Consider the following 18,332-nt stretch of genomic DNA (forward strand, 5'->3'; position numbering starts at 1 on the left):
CCCGTCGCGTATTTGACGAGGTTGCTACATTGACAAAGTTGGTTAATAGGTCTTTTAGCACAATTTTCTTTTTATTTATTTATTTATTTATCAAATAGGTGGTTGATCACGTTTAAAAATATCTAATAAATCATGTATAAGCAAATTTCATTCAAATATTGTGTTCGTGCTCGGAGCGTGGTCACGATCTAAAGAGGTGGAGGTAGGAGATCCCAACTTCGTCAAATGCAGAACCAGGCCGGGTGGACAACTTGCAAGACACTCCGATACTAAAGTTTGTGAGGTTATAAGTGAGTTTTCGTGTGTTTACCTGGTGGTTGCCTCTCCTTTTTAGTCTTTGTCCTTTTGGGTTGCCTTTTTCTGACATTAAATGCTCATTACGACACATTATTTGTTGGGATTCGGTGGTTACGAAATTATGGTGGCATATCCATTGTGGTATCCGGCCGTTATCCCATAAGGTCGGTTACAACTTTAATCTCTTGGTCGGTTATGCTTGCTTTTGTTCGAAATAGTGCCCCAACTCGGAGTTTTGGACCTGGGCCATCGGGTCAGAGGTATCCGAGTTCATGAGTTAAGCCCTTCCTTTAGATCGAAATTTTGAAAGGTTTATTTAATTTAAAAACGGTTATGATTCCCCCATTCCACGAACTGTCAGTTCTATTCTCTCTCTGCAATAAATGCAACATTAATTTGAAATTAAATAACTTTTATTCTTCACTTTACCTTTCATTTCCAATGTTTACCAACACTCTCCCACTTTCTCCAAAAACTCTTCCACTTCGCGCAAACGAAGTCTTCCTCTTCTTCTTCGAGCAGTTTCTTCTTTGTCTTTGTTAAGTTCATCGTTGTCGATACCCTTTCTATTAACTTTTTTAAGGTTAGTGATTCTGATACCTCTTTGCTCTTGCATGTAATTTTTCCTTTTTGGAGCTTTCCACTTGTGAATCTTCGTTTATTCTTCCTGTTCTATGGATACTTGTTTGATGCTTATTGCAATTTTTCACATGTTTCCTTTTGGTTATTTACTTTTGATTAGGCTGAATGTAGTTGGGGAACCACTGTTTAAGTTTTTTCCATATAATTTAGTGATTCTACTTGCCCCTATTCTTGTGTTTCCTGAATTTTATTTTTTGCTTTCTTAGCCAAAATTTTGTAGTGTTAGAATTTTTGCTTCCTGATAGTAGTAGTGAGGTAGTAGTGGTGCCCCTATAGGTGATGGCTAGGAAAAAGGTCATTGTGGCTCGTGGTTGTGGCAGTGCGAATTTGCCGAGACCCCGACCTGCCCCTATTCAAAGGATAAATAGCAAGCTCGAGGTAAAAATCTACGGTTGGGTGTACGAGGAGATTAAAACCACTCCTTCCACTATCAAACAGTATGAGCTTGGTAATCTACGAGAAGTTCGAATTATTTTTTATTCTGATATTAGCAACTTGTATATTTTCTCTGTCCTGAGATTCGGGGACCATTTGTTCCACGTAAATGAGCACGCCGATACTGTCTCGGATTGGTTGTGGATGTATGAGACTTTGTTCTCCGGGATCAGGTTCGTTTACCCTTTTTCGATTTTCAAGTGAGTATTTTGACTCATGTAAGACCCAGAATCGTTGAAAAGTCTTATTATGATCAAGTCTCAAATCATATAGTTATTTATAGCCTTAATTTCAGAGATTATTTTATTAAGGATAATTAAGACAAGTTTTGATTTATCGAATTTGAGGCGAGTTATGATTATTATCCAGTTTTATAATTATTGGATTATTTTCTATATTTGAATTATAAAGTTGATAGTTATAAAATAATAAGTATTTTATATGATTTGGTTTGGATAAGTAATATTTTAAATATTAATACAGCTATTTTGGAAAATAGAGAAATTAATTATACTATTTCTAATTATTTGATTTGGACATTTTATTGAAAATAATTTGTGAAAGTGATGAACAAATAGTATTTTCTATATATAATTAGTGTTGAATTTAATTGAGTTTCAATTACCATATTATTCCCTACTTTTATTTGAAATTACTAAACTACCCCTAGCCTAACACAAACCCTAGTTTTCAAAATGATGAAACCCTAATTTCCAAGCATAGCAGCCGCCACCCTTTCTTCTTCCCTTCAGCAAACCTGCAACCCAACGAAGGAAACAGAAACAGAAAATCATGGGGGAGGGAGCTTGAGAAGGGAGGTCTGGCAGAGAGGAAAGGGCTGCGCCGTGACCACTACCCAGTCGTCGCTGCCGCCCCGCGCTTACTTCCTCACCGCCGCCGCTGTTTTTGTGATCCCCAGCGGCGCTGCCGGCGAGCGCGAAGCCAGAGGAGAAGAAAGAGACAGACCAAGAAGGGAGAGCGCGCGCGCAGGGGAGGAAGGAGTCGCCTAGCTCGCTGCCGCCGCGCTGCTCGGGTCCGTCGAACCCTCCTTGCTGCCGCCGTTCATGTCGCGACCAGAGGGGAGCGAGAGACCAAAAAGGGAGGCGTCACGCAAAGAGGGAGCTCGCGGTGAAGAGAGTGGGGAGCTACCTTGCGCGTCGCCGGAGCTGGGTAGTCATTGTCCTTGCCAGCAGCGAAGAAGAAGCGAGATGAAACCCCCCTAGTCTGCTGCTTCGGTTCGCCAAGAAAGAGCTTGGCGCCGCCGGAGTTGCTGTCTGTCTCTGCCTCGGGGTTCTGCGAGTTGCCGGAGCCCACTGTCGCCGGAGCTGCCCAGAACTACCACTGTGGCTGCCGCTGGGATTGTGAACGGAAGGGGGAGAAGCTGGTTCTGTCATAGCCATTTCCGGGGGAGAAATCAGTCGTGCCACCGTGCTCCTGGCGCTGGGAAACGCCACTACCGCGACCAAGTTCCACCGTCGGAGCTTCTGACTACTTCTGCCGTCGCCGGAAAAAGTGGCCAGTAAGGGTTTTATTTGAAGTTTCTGCCTTTTTGGATTTCGAGAAGGTTTTAATGTTGCGCGGTTTTTATAGTTGATCCACCGAAGCTTCTGGCCGCCGCCAGAGCTGTTGCCGGGGCCGGTTCGGAATCGCAGCTGCCTTATTGTATTATTTCGGTAAGAAATTATGTTTCGAATAATCTCGCGTTAGTATTCTGTTGTGTTTGGTTAATGAATGAGTCTTGGTAACGTGGGATCGAGTTCTGATTATTATATGTTGCGATTAGTGTTGCTATGGTTATTGCAAAAGTGGCTGGGAGCTGAGGCTTTAGTTTTCGTCAGTTCGGTTTGAGACGGAAAGGACTTGATGAGGCATTTGGGCTATGGTTTTGCATTTTGAGGTACGGGCGCTTTCCAAAAACTGTGTTTTATGTATTGGAATTATTACATATGGGTACTGATGTGAGATATTGTGTATTTGGTGATTGTATCTGCCTTATGTATTATTTGATTGACTCGAATGATTATGGATGTTGATTTGGCTGAATTGTTGTGCGGCTTGTGAAATGTAAGGTTTTGAAGTTGATTCTTTAAAGCTTTGAAATCGAGTTTAATCCGCTGAGGATTGATTTGAGTTAATTTTCTTGGGAATGTGAAAAATAGAATGTACTCTTGAATTCAGCCTGGTTTACTTTAATTGACTTGGTTTTGGACAAATGATTTATTGCTGAACCGATTCTTTAAAGCTTTGGAAATGAGTTAAATCGGTTGATATTGGGTTGAATTTTGAAATGGTTTCCTTGAGATACGCCACTGAGGCAATTGTTGGATTTAGCTTGCTTTGAATTGATTTCTGGTTTTGAGCTGTTGAAAAGGAATGAGGAACGGTTTAGTTGGGACCCGAACCGGGTGGCAAAGTCCAAGTTTTAGGGGAGGTGCTGCCGAAATTTCTATAAAATCCGAGTCTTTATTGAAATGTTGTCGGGCAAATGATGAGTTAAAGACTTCTACAATTTTATTTGAATTATCAAGAAAATGATGATTCATACTCTTGAAATGAATTATTAAAGAGGAAATTGTGATTTAGTCTTGCTTCTTAAGGAAGGCATTGTATCTCTTTCAGGAGAAAGTTATTTAGATGAAACTTGTGTTTTAAAGCTATTTGAATGTGAAAAGGGTTTATGCCTTTGAATTTGACTTGGGGGTTTCAATTAAAGAGTTTTAATGATTTTGAAAAGACCTGATTGTTTATTGACAAGTTTCATTTTAAAATGTTTTGAGAAAGGTTTTAAGTACTCCTTGAATTCTGAATTCTTGCAAGACTAAAACAAACCTTGAACAGTTGAAACGTTCTAGAAATTATCCTGGGGGTTGAAGTTGGTTTTGCTTAAGTAAAGGAAACGGCTTTGAAAGAAGTAAATGATTACGTGACTCGGTTTGGCTTAGATCCTATTTGCTTACTCAAATCAGAAAGCCAATGTTTTAATGATTTTAAATGAATTTGGCGAAATGAGTTATGTTATTCTCCCCTAAAGACTTGGGACTCTGCCGAGAAACTTTGTTATAAAATCCCATTGTGGAATGGGTGATTTTGATTGTTCCCAAATTGAATCTTTAACTTTCCATGGTTTTGGAAGTCTTGGAAAGAGGATGCCGAGAGCGGCTTTGTTTTAAAAAGGGAACTTACTTTGAGTAAAAGTGGCTTATGAGCCTGAGATGATTTGAGAAATGAGATCTTTAAAGCCAAGGCTGAAAAGAGTTGAAACTTGATTTCAAAGTGAATGAATTGAGAAAAGTGATTTATGGCTTAAATGCCGATGTATGAATTTGATGATGTTGAATGGTGGAAGTGCTATTTTGTTATGAGCCGGAATGGCTGTGTATGCTATTGAACTATGCCTGATTGCCGAATGAGTTGTGGGCCGTATGGCTGATTATGAATTATGAATTTAAGCTGAAGGGCTATATTTATTGATAAATTGGCTAGTTCTGGATTGAACCGTGAGCTGGATGGCTAAGATGGATGGCGATCCATGGTTGAGTACAAAAGCATGTAATGCAATTGAATGAATTGTGAATTTAAGCCGGATGGCTGAGATGAATGTTGTATGCGAGTATGCTTGTGTTTTCTCTCTGGTTGTAAGGGTGACAGGGCACCGATACCCTCTAATGGCGACAGGGCGCAGATACCCTCTAATGGCGACAGGGCGCAGATACCCTCTAATGATAATAAAGCACAACAGAGAGACTGTGTCCGGGTTAGCTACCGGACATGTCGGGTTGGCTTGGTAACCGATAGATGATATCATCAGCCACTAGGGACAGGCATGCATCATATGCATTTGTGTGACATTGGTTGGGTGTGCATTTTATACTTGGTTTGCCTATGTGATTAATTGCTAACTGTTCTACTTGTAATAACTGTTTGTTTGTGCTTGAACTTCCTATCTGTGTTTGCATCTGGGAATCTGTTGGATTGTGGTGATTGGTTGTTGGTTGGATTGTTTGGGCCTAGGGCCGTGGTTGGGAAGAGATGAACTGATGGTTGATTTCGGTTTTGTGTTTCTGGTTTGGAATAAAATATGAAAGACTATTTTGGTTCAGCACAGATAAACCGTTTTGAAAGGTTCTTGAGTTTTTGAGAATTGAACTGTTCCTCTTTCAGAAAAGGATTTCAGATTTCCTTTTTACTTATAAGCCGTTGTTTTTGAAAAGAGGCATAAGACGATTATTAATCGCTGGTACGGTTTATCTTCATGTATCCTATTACAGTAATTCCCAAAAACCCTCTACTGAGAACCCTTTCGAGGATGATGTTCTCACCCCCCTACATTTTTCCCCTTTCAGGATATGGGCGCAGAAGTTATGAAGAGTTTATTCATTTGTTGTTGAGATGTTCCGTATTGCTTTAGGTTATTATTTGTACCCTCGCCTTTATCTTGAGATATTCTGTAAGAGGGATAGGAATTGTATTGATTATTGTTTGTAATATTATTTATATATATATTTATGTATATATATGGACGTACTCTTTATGAGTTGTTGTAAGTTGAATGGTATTTATGGATGTACGTCATCGGACGAAAGTATCTTTGGGAGCGGTATTGCGGTTTAAAATTTTAAACAGGCTCATATTTAGTATTAAATAGTATAAGTGTCGTTGTAATGTCTGAACTATCAGAGTCGCGCAGCCGGAAGTGTGAGCTTTGGTAGTTAGGGTGTTACAACTCACACTAGGTGCGCCCCTTCATAGCTTCATCCCAATACTTAGGTGATTTTCCGAGGTTTCGAGCTTCTGTGCTCATTCCTGGATATCGTGCCCTCACTTAGGGTCTTTTTCACTTTGACAATTCCATTTAGGTCACGGGGGCACGGGTTCATCTCTTTCCAAGGTGTCCTAAACAGAAAATTTTTTACTTTATTTGAAGAATCCTATCATGGATTCAAAGAAAAGTCTTTTAAGATTGACAGGGTTGAGGGCACTACTCCTTTCTTCACCGAAAATCAGACTTTCCAATGCGAATGCTGACGAGATCCTCGGTATCAATTTGTTAATGATGCTGTGGAATGAGAATCCATTAATTTTGAGAGACATTTTTATAAACAAGTAGGCTGTTCGGAATGCCATCAGAAAGCTTTCAACTCTTTGCGTCTTCATTTATTTCTGTCTTCTTTATCTCAGAAGTTATCTTTTGTTTATGTCTTATAGTTGACATGGTTGGAGTTCTTGCCGCCATTGCCGAGATGAAGAGGAGGTTGGCATTCCAACCTCCTATCTCAGTTGGTGGTGACGGGATTTCGTCGTCTGCAACCATAAGTCGTCAACCTCGGCCTCGGGTGGTGGAAGGGAGTAGGGAGGGGCAAGGCCCGAGATACTCGTTGTGGAGGAGAATTCCCCTGCCAACTCTCCTTTCTCGAAATCGGCCCCGAGATGACAACCAGGATGATGCTATTGTCTCCATCCCTCCGGCATCTAAGCATGTCCTAGACTAAGGATTTTAGGCTCCCGAGTTTGTGCACAAACACTTTATGGATGAGGACATTTGGGTAGCTTTTGCTAAGATGCCACTAGAGGTCACCCTCCCTTGGGTCCAAAGGATGCTCCTACTTTCCGCGACTTATGTCCGAGACGCTGATGTGGAGATAATGAGTCTTTGCTCAGAATTTCTTGCCAAAGATAAGTTGATTGCTGAGGCCACCAATCAAGCTAAGGATCTCAATAACTCGGTTACTACCCTTCAGGCCAAGCAGATTTTCCTGGAAGATGAGGTAAAAACTTTGAAGTCAGCTCAAGCTGCTTCGGATTTGAGGGAGGTGACCTGGAAGAAGCAGGTTTCCAAACTAATGAAGAAGATTGAGGATCTTAAACTTTTTGTCCGGAGAGCAAAGCAAGCAGCTATTAAAGGTGTCTTTGATGCCAAGACTAATTTAAGGAGCAGATTAAGATGAAGGCCCCCGACTTGGATGTCTTCGAAGTCGATGCCTTCAAAAAGGTTGTGGATGGAAAAATTGTTTCCATTTTGTAATTTATATACAATTTTTCTTTACTTATTTTCTAAGTATTTTAAGGTTGGTACCTCGGTATTTATGATACTTTTTGCAGCATCATTCCCGTTTCTTTTCGGGATTTAATAGTTATTTATTCCTGTTATGTCGAGGTAATTGAATGCTTAGCATTTTATTCTATACTAATCATCGTAATCCTTTCCCTTCGTTAAACCGTTTGCTTTAAACTTTACTTTTTTTAGCTCGATGTCGATTTTAAACGAGTAAGGTGGCGTTTTCCACGCGCAACATCGAATTCACAGTGAGACTTAGAGATCATTCGAGCAATTCAAACACTAAATAGAAAATTGAGAAAATAGGGAGTTTTGAATAGTACAAAATGGGGTTTCATTAAAAACCTAGTTTCCTAGGAAAAGAGTGCCCTTTATTTCATAAAGAGAAAGAAAATTATTAGTGTTACGATCACCTAAGAGAACTACTTCTTCAAATGGGTTGCATTCCAGCTTCTTGGTACCCCGGTGCTATCTAAGGTTTCTAGCTTGTATTCTCCTTTTTCCAATACCTCTTTTATCCTGAAAGGTCCTTTCTAGGTCGAAGCTAGCTTATTCCGAGTTCCCAGTACCCTAGAATCGGCTTGCCTCAAAATCAAGTCCCCTTCTTGGAAGTTTCTGGGTCGGACTTTTGCGTTGTATCTTTTAGCAACTCTTTGCTTTAGGGCTTGTTTTGCTAAGTTGGCCATACTTCTGACTTCCTCAATTAAGTCCAAGCTTTTATGGGTTGCCGATGTCCCAAGAAGCATTCTCGGGCTAGGGTCTCTAAGTTCCACTGGGATTACGGCTTCTTTGCCGTAGGTAAGTTTGAACGGAGTTTCGTTGGTGGTAGAGTGTATCGTAATTTGGTATGACCACAGCACCAACCATACCTCATCAGCCCAAGAACCAAGATGTTCATCTAGTCTCTTCTTCAATCCATTCAAGATTATCTTGTTTACGGCCTCGGCCTACCTGTTCACCTGGGAATGTTCCATCGAGGCAAAAATTTGCCGGATTCCCAAGCCAGACAGGAGTTTTTGAAATCTCATGTTTATGAACTGGGTTCTATTATCCGTAACAATGGATTCGGAAATTCCGAACCTCGCTATGACATCTTTTCAGATGAACTTCTGACATTGGACAAGCTGATGCTAGACAATGGTGCAACTTTGATCTATTTGGTGAAATAGTCTATAGCAACTATAAGGTATTTTACCTACCCAGGACCTTATGGGAAAGGTCCCAACAAGTCCAACCCCCATTTAGTGAATGGCCGCATCGGTATAACGGAAATGAGTTCATGGGGTGGTGCTTGATAGAGGTTGCTGTGTTGTTGACACTTATCACATTTCTTTACATATTTCATGGCATCTTTGATGAGCGTCAGCCAGTAGTATTCGGCTCTGATGACTTTTTGTGCCAACAGTTTCTCCCTAAGTGGTGTCTACAGCATCTTTCATGATTTTTTTGTAGCACATACATTGTTTGTTTGACATTTAAGCATTTCAATAATGGCTAGGATATGCCCCTTTTATACAATTGACCATTTACCATAGTGTACTTGGCTGCTTTAAGCGGTAGTTTCCTTGATTTCTTAGGATCATTAGGCAATGTCCCGTGTTTGAAATATTCACAAATTGGGTTCATCCAAATGTTGACAATAGATGAACAAAAATCAAAATATCGGGTTTTGTCACAGTGGGCTCTGTAAGCACCTCCTGTATTAGACTACGATTTCCCAAACCAGGTTTAGTGCTTGCAAGCTTGGACAATACATCAGCACGAGTATTTTGTTCTCTAGGTATATGTTTGATTGAAAAAGAATTGAAGGTTTTTACCTTTTGTTGTGCAATTTTGAAGTAGTGTGTTAGACTTGTAGTAATGGGCCTCTTGCTTGGCACTCCCCATTAACTTGAGAGAGGTTACCAACTATGAATCACTGAACTCGGTTATGTCTATCGCTCCAATATCCCGGGCTAGTGCCACTCCTGCAAGCAAAGCCTCATACTCAGCTTGATTATTTGAAATAGGAAAGTCAAATTTAATGGAGGCTTTAATCACCACGTCTTCCCTTTTGGTCAAGATGAGGCCTACTCCCCCATATCGGACATTGGAGGCTCCATCATGTGAAGCTCCCATGTCGGTATATCGGCATCAGGGTGCATCGTCTCAGCTAGGAAATCGACCATTGCTTAAGCCTTAATGGTTGAGTGTGGTTTGTAATGCACATCAAATTGAGACAACTCAACAGACCAGTTCATCATCCGACCCGCGAGGTCGGGCTTTTCCAAAACCTTTTTGATCGACTGATTGGTTCGTACAATTATCAGATAACTTTGGAAATACTGGCACAACCGACGTGCCATTGTTAGTAATGCAAAAGTGGGTTTCTATATTTTTGAGTATCATAGCTCAAGTCCTTGAAGGACTTTGATAACGAATATAGTGGCCGTTAGTGTTTGTCCTGATCTTCTAAGACCAAGGCTGAAGCCAGGGTCTCTTCAGTCATGGATAAAAACAAATATAGAGGTTGGCCATGCTTGGATTTTGCCAAAATGGGAAGAGATGAGAGTAAGTTTTTAAAATGGTAGAAAGCAGCCTCACATTCCTCCGTCCAAGCAAAGTCAGCATCTTTCCTCATTAAGTTAAAGAATGGTTTAGCTTTAGTGGCAGAGGCTCCCAAGAACCTTGACACCGCAGCCAACCGACCTGTCAGCCTTTGGACCTCTTTGAGGTTCCGAGGACTTTACATATCCAAGATTGCCTAGCACTTCTCAGGATTGGCCTCTATGCCTCTTTGGGTAACCATCAACCCTAAAAGTTTACATCCCTAAACTCCAAAAGTGCACTTTGTTGGGTTCAACTTTATCTTGTGAAGTCAGAGGCAATCCAACACTTCCTTGAGGTCCTTGATCAGGTCAGAATCCTCATTGGTTTTGATCAGCATATCATCAATGTATACTTCCATGTTCCTTCCAATCTATTGTTTAAAACCTTCGCCATTAGCCTTTGGTATGTTGCCCCTGTATTTTTAAACCAAAAGGCATTACGGTATAACAATAAATTCCCTCCGGGGTAATGAAAGCTGTTTTTTCCTCGTCAGCTTTGTGCATCGGGATTTGGTTGTAACCACTATAAGCATTCAAGAAGCTTAGAACCCGATATCCCGAGGAGGAGTCAATTATATTATCTATGTTGGGTAAAGAGAAATAGTCTTTTGGATAGACTTTGTTTAAATCAGTGTAATCTACACACATTCACCACTTTCCATTAGACATTTTTACCATCACCACATTTGACAACCAAGTAGAATAAGTTAACTCTCGGATGAACCCAGCATTTAGTGGACTTGACTTTTGACCTCGGCTGCTCGGTCGGGTGACATCTTATGACGTTGCTACACAATCGGCTTGAAAGCGGGGTCAATGACCAATTGATGGGACATGAATGCTGGGTCTATTCTGGGCATATCAGCAGGTTCCCAAGCAAATAAGTCTACATTACCTCTCAATAAGCTATGGAGTTCCGACTTCAGAGGGTGAGGTAGCTCTTTATTAATCATAGTATACCTTTCTGGCTTGTCCCCAATTTGAATTTTTTGAGCTCTCCATTAGGCTCTGGCCTCGGGTTCTTTTGAATACAGGTATCCAAGTCAACAAGGAAGACTCCAGTAGACTCTTTGATCGCATCCCAGAGTGTGAGACTGGATTTGTTGCACTTGACTGCGGACACCCGATTTCCTCGAATCGTTGTGACCTAATTTTCCACTATCAGGAACTTCATGACCAAGAACTTGGTTCAGATGAATACACACAAATCGTTGAGGGTCTTCCTCCCCAAATGACATTGTATGCTATAGAATCCTGGAGGACAACGAACTTGGCTTGTACAACCCTTATGTTCGTGCCTCCCACTAAAGTAAAAAGGAGATCTACAGCTCCATCCGGCTTGATGTAATGATTTCTCAGGCCAACAACTCCTGGGAGATGGGGTTTTAGGTGTTGATCTTTTAACCCCAAAACATCAAATGCAATCCTGAAAAGGAGGTTTGAGTCTGCGCCAGTATCAACGAAGATCCTCTTCACTATGCCATTACCCAATCTGGCCGTGATAACCAGGGGCTTGTCCTCATCCGATGTGGCGATGTGAAAGTCTTCCGATGTGAACTAGATTGCTGGGATGCTTGTTACCTTGAGGACTTCCGAGGTGGTGACTTTAACATCTCTTTTTAAAGTGTTGTTAGAATTTGGCAACCTGCTCCTTCTAACCACCACATTGACCATGACCTGAGTTGTATCTTCCATGCTCTCTGGGGTTTGGATCTTCTTGGGTTTCTAGTTTCCCGATCTTCATCCTTATTATGTCGTATTGGTAGCTGTACGTGTTGGACGAATTTGGGAAGCTTCCGATCTTGGATTGCTTGCTCCAGGGCATCTTTTAGATCAATACAATCTTCAGCCTTGTGACCATGGGACTTGTGGTAATCACAATAGTAGGATTTGTTTAATGAAGCTCTTGGTCAGATCTCCCTTACTTTCGGTAAGATGCCCTTATGAGAGACTTGTTGATAAACTTCAGCAAGTGAGGCCACTAAGGGAGTGTAAGAAGTGAATTTTCCAACTCTAAGAACTGAAGGTTTTGAGTTTGAGGTCTGTCCCGGGTTTTCGCCTTTTTGAGGAGACAATGTCGGGTTCTTTCTTTTAGTGGAAACTACCTTTGACACATCCTCATCTTGCATGTACTCCAATGTGATCTGATGGATTTCCTCCATAGATTTTACATCCTTTAAATTAGTTTGCTTATCAAAATACTTTGGCAATCGAACTTGAAGGACATGGGAAGCAAATGGGATCTGACCCATAATGACGTGTTATCGGAATTTCCTATGCCTTTTAGGAGTTGGACTCCTTTGCGGAGTCCTCTTCCTTTCAAACCGAGCGTATCATGATTCCTCCCTTGCCCGTGAATCGCCGTGTCGTTGGGGTGACACCCTCTCGTCTCTACGACGTGGGGGAGAAGGAAAAAATTTTCGATGCTCCCTTCTGCGTTCATAATTTCCAGCACGAGGTTGCTCTCGTTCCTTAGCTGGGCGACTTTGAGAATGGGACTGCCTGGACAACGAGCGTTCAGCCAATTACCATTGAAGTTCCAACTGGTATCATTTCAACTCTTGTACCATATGTCGCATTTCTTGCATGGCATGGTGATAGTCATCACTGAGGCTACCAAAATGACGAGCCTCTTGATTGATGAGTTCACGATTTTCATAGTCTAAAAGGACTTCTTCAAAGACTTGGTGTGAGGTCTGTCTCGTGTCCATCTTCTGGATGTTTGCTCTTCAATGGAGTTTCTAAATTGACGGTCTATTGAATTCGTCGTTCGGCCATGATCTTTGATAAAGAGGGATCCCACAAACAGCGCCATTATTCAGAAGTGTTTTTGCTCTTCCGAGTTTATTGTTCAAAAGTATTTTTTCTCTTTCGAGTTTAGGAGTTACCTGAACAAAATTGTAGAGAGTTGGTTGGAGACACGATGTTGCCGACATCTTCCTATTCTGAGTAGCTAATTCTCCAAGTTCATCATTTCCAAGGGTGGGGGTGTTCCTGCAAGGACTCCGACGCTCGAGTTAGCATGGGTAGCAAGAAGAACTAAGTTAGAGATCATACCTTAGTATACGTATTTGGAATACTGTATATATTGTGAAGTTATGATGTTATGTGCTTCTCTTATCTTTTTATGAGCTACTCTCATTATAAGATGCTTGATGTCTTATTATGGTCCATGCTAACTCGAGCGTCGGAGTCCTTGTAGGAACACCCCCACTATTGGGAATGACGAACTCGGAGAATTAGCAACTCGGAATAGGAAGATGCCGGTAACATCGTGTCTACAACCTACTCTCTACAATTTTGTACAGGTAACTCCTAAATTTAAAAGAGCAAAAACACTTCTGAACAATAGCGTCGTCTATAGGGACACGTTGCTTGCCACATTCTCTTCATTCTAAGTTTTACCCCGAGATGAGTTTAGCACAATACATGTTTATAAGATGAGCAATGTAGGAAAAAGAACAGAAAATGCATGCTCACAAAAGACAAGTATTAAAGTACATAATACAAAAATTCCACCAAAGAGAAAAATATTTACAAATTTAAATTTGTGACTATATCACTATATGCGTCAAATGCTTATAATTGCTAAACCAATTAAATGATCAATAATTTGGAGGCTTAATAACAACGTAAAGGTTGTAAAGTAAGAAATCGAAAAAAAAGTTTTTACAAATTTACTACAAAAAATACAACTTGACACCGTGAGATCGAAATTTATAAAGCCAAAAGACAAAACTCGCTCTCATGTTGAAAATCCTACTTAAGCTCCTTGAAGTCAAACCACATTCATACTTAGACACATAAATGTATGATTTATTTTATTTAAATTTTTATAAAATATTTTAGAGAATATTATCATTTAAAAAATAATAATAAAAATTTATAGTAGAAATAAAAAAATAAACTCTAAATAACTATTTATTGAAAAAATTCATGAGTCAACTAATCTAAATTAGAAAAATCCATCATTCAATTGTGAAAACAATTGCTTTAGATAGAAAAAATTTCATTTAGATAGATTTCACTTAAATGAAAAAATTCATCAAGCAATTGGTTTAAGAAAAACAATTTCTTTATTTTAAACTCAACATTTTTATGATTGAATTACTATTTCATGTATAGTAAATTTAATAATTATTGATTTTGACAACTTGAATTTATTTTGATATGTCTTCATCAGAATCTCGAAAACTCGGAGCTCGTGCCTACAAGCTACGAGTTAGGGGTACCTACTATAGGAAGTCCATGAAACCAAATAAAAAAATTCAAGAAAATTATTTTGACATTCAAAGAATAGAAGCATCGACTATTGATCGAAGAATCATAATATTTAACTTTGAAAAAAAAACTCTAACTCCCAAACTCATAAATTGAGGTGATAACCTATGATTGATAGAAGTTATGGTCAGAGTTCAGACTTTATAAAAAAAAAGTAAAATAAAAAGCTCTATCTTAAAGGATAAGATGCTTGGGTTGAGATCTGAAATTTAAAAAATCTTTCTTGAAAGAAATACATACCGATTTTGGGGTTTGTTCTAGAATATTTCTATAAGCCCAATACTAAGAACCGGGTTCAATAGTATAGGTTCTAAGGAACTGATTTGATAATTAAGTATTCTCTCAAATTACAAAGCATATCTTACAAAGAGGACATTAATTCCTCATAACTCATTCTAATGTCTAATAACTCAATTTTATGAGGTTAATTGTTATGTTGTAACTATCATTCTACTATTAAAAGAGAATGTTATAATATTGAATATAAAAAGGCCTAAGAGCATCATACAAAGAGGGACCACAATAAAGTATCAAATAATTCATGAGAATAGCAACTCATTCTCATAGATCAACTTAACCTAAAAGGCAATTCATAGTCTCTAAAGGACATAAAGAGAGGAGTTCATGACATCACAACCTCACAATATATGCACTATTCCAAATACTTGCACTAAGGTATGATCTCTAACTTGGTTCTTCTTGCAACCCATGCTAACTTGAGCGTTGGAGTCTTTACAGGAACAACCCCACCATTGGGAATGACGAACTCGAAGAATTATCAACACAAAATAGGAAGATGTCGGTAACATCGTGTCTCCAACCTACTCTCTACATTTTTATTCAGATAACTCCTAAACTCGGAAGAGCAAAAACACTTTTGAACACTTTATATGATGCTGTTAGACCTTTACATGTCTAACTATGAACGTGGTTTGGTTTCAAGGAGCTTAATTAGAATTTTTAACGTGAGAACAAGTTTTTGTCTTCTACTTTTATAAACTTCGATCTCTGGGTGTCAAGGTGTATCTTTTGTGGTAAATTTGCAAAAAAAAAAAATTCGATTTCTTACTTCACAATTTTTACATTGTTACAGTCTTCAAATCATTGACTATTTAATTGGTTTAGCAATTATAAGCATTTAAAACATATAATGATATGGTCACAAATTTAAATTTGTAAACATCTCCATCTCTTTGGTGGAATTTTTATATTATGTGGTTTAATGCTTGTCTTTTGTGACCATGCATTTTTTTCTCTTTTTCCTACATTGTTCATCTTGTGAACATGTGTTGTGCTGAATTCATCTCAGAGTAGAATTTAGAATAGACAAGCGACGTATCCTCACAGACGGCGCCAAATGTTCGTGCTTGGAGCGTAGTCACGATCTAAAGAGGTGGAGGTAGAGGATCCCAACTTTGTCAAGTGCAGAATCAGACCAGGTGGGCAACCTGCAAGATACTCTGATGCTAAAGTCAGTAAAGTGTGAGGTTGTAAGTGAGTTTTCGTGTGTTTACCTGGTGGTTGCCTCTCCCTTTTAGTCTTTGCCCTTTAGGGCTGCCATTTTTCCGGTATTAAGTGCTCATTACGACGCATTATTTTTCGGGATTTGGCGATTATGGATTATGGTGGCATATCCGTTGTGGTATCCGACCGTTATCCCGTAAGGTCGGTTACGGCTTTAATCTCTTGGTCGGTTATGTTCACTTTTGTCCGGAACACATTGATAAGCCACTTTCTATTTTCTAATCATATTTTGATGCTAGGCAGTCAAAAATTAATTACAATATAGAAATGTCACGTAAAAATTCTCATTCTATTGATAAGCAAGTGACATACACCTCCTTGTCACTCACCCTCCTTATTACTTACCCTTTTTTTGCGTGTTTAGAGTCATTAATGTTCTTTCTAAAATTAATTTCAGTTTTTTCCAAATTAAATTCCTAACATCTCTCAATCACATTATTACCCATTAAAATGTAATTTTTCTACAGAAATTATGAAGGTTAAATTAAAAAATTTTAACAACTTCTACTATACAACTCATATTTTATATATAGACTATTAAAAAATAAAATATAAACAAAAATTAAAAATAAATTTTTAAAAATAATTATTAACTCGTCATATTAAAATCAATAAATAAGCATACATATAAATATTAAATAAAAATATTAAAATAATTAAAATCATGACCTATTAGTGCACATATGAGATAATTTGAAGAATACAATAAGACACATAATTTAAATTTGGTAATATTAATTATAAAAATTTATTAATTATAGACATCATATGTATGAAATTATGAATATTATGAGTATAAAATTATGGATATTATTAATATGAAATTATAGATGTTATGTGTATGAATTTATCAATTGAATAAATTAATTTAAGAATTTGACATTTTTTCAAATTCAATTATAATAAAATTTAAAAACTTATGTGTTAACTTGATAGTTAGTTATGCAATAACTAAAAAATGATATGTGTATGGATGTAATATCTAATAAACATGAATTTAACTTTTAGATATTAGTTGTTGGTAATTATGGATGTTATGTATATGAACTTATGAATGTTCTGTCTATAAACTTATTTAGTACAGTATAATTATAAATGCATATAAAAAATCAGTTTATTACCATACCTTATCAAAGCTAGCATAGTTTTTCATATTCTTAAAAATTGGTTGACTGACAACAATCTCATTGGGTGAGTCCATCTGTTGTTCAACTTATTCTTCAACTCCTTCCGACATAGGTACTGTGTTAAGGTCGAATTCAAATATCATATTATTTGCAATGATAAAGGCGACTTCTTGTAAATTTCCGTAATCTATCCCAATTGTACTTGTAATTGAACTAAAATTGTGATTTTTGACCTCTGAGAGAGTATACAGCCTTCATGATTCTTCTAATAATGATAAACCTATTAAACAAGGCCTTTACGTTTGCTAACTCCTAGAATGATAATAAATGAAATAAAGGAATTAAAACTCAATTACAATTAAAGTCATTTAATGAATATTATTATTACAGTTTTTTACTTTTATTATTGTTTATTGTATTCTTAAATATAAATTTCAAATTATAAAAGGGAATATTAAGTAGTGATTATAAGAAGAGTACTGCTACATGTAAAACCCAAATAATTAATGAATAATTAACTCATAAATTAATATTTATTTGAAAAAATTAGAAAATTAAATTTTTATAGTTTAATGTGATAGAACTAATTAAAAAGGAAATTTTGACACTAATTTTAAAGAATTTGGCCTATTATTAGGCCGAAAGGGCCAAACCGAGCTCGTATTGGGCCCAAGGCCCAACCCAACTCAGCCCAAACACACTTAAAGGCAGCCTTCTTTCCTCCCTCCTTCGGCAAAACACGCTGAATCATTTGCCCAAGGGGGAAGAACACTTCCATGAAACCTAACCCTTGGTTTGATTTCAATCCAACATAACTTCTCTCTCCGACCTCCGATCGCCGCACCGTTTGTGGCCACGCGACCGCAACGGCGAGCTCTACAAAATCTAGTCATTGATTAGGTAAGAAAACTACCTCTGTGTTCTAGTTTTTTCCTCCCTAAGTTTCAAATTTAATGAACAATTATGTTGAAAATTATTTAATTTCGGGGTTTAAGTTCGAATTAGCTTGTGAGTTTTGTTGGGTGTGGCTCACTTGAGCTGTGGGCAAGGTAAGAACCTTAACCCTTTTATGAAATTGTTGAGATTTTGAGTTTAGGGATTAATTATAGTGATATATGTGATTTAGATTGAATGTTGTTAGTAAGAAAATCAAATTGGAGGTCAAACCAATGAGATTGGAACTTATTTAAGGAAATTGAAGCTTGGGATCAATTTTGAAAGCTAAGGTTGATAGCTTGTAGTGCGAGGAACGCTTCAGGTGTTCCGGGTTTATCGAAGAATCGGCCAAGGTATGGTTTCGGTTTCTCGTATCTAAAATATAATGTATTGTGAAAACTTAGGCTAGTGACCCTAGGATAGGAACCGAATTATTAATGTTGTTGA

The sequence above is a fragment of the Arachis hypogaea genome, unplaced genomic scaffold (assembly GCF_003086295.3).
Source record: "Arachis hypogaea cultivar Tifrunner unplaced genomic scaffold, arahy.Tifrunner.gnm2.J5K5 arahy.Tifrunner.gnm2.scaffold_91, whole genome shotgun sequence".
Taxonomy (NCBI): Eukaryota; Viridiplantae; Streptophyta; class Magnoliopsida; order Fabales; family Fabaceae; genus Arachis; species Arachis hypogaea.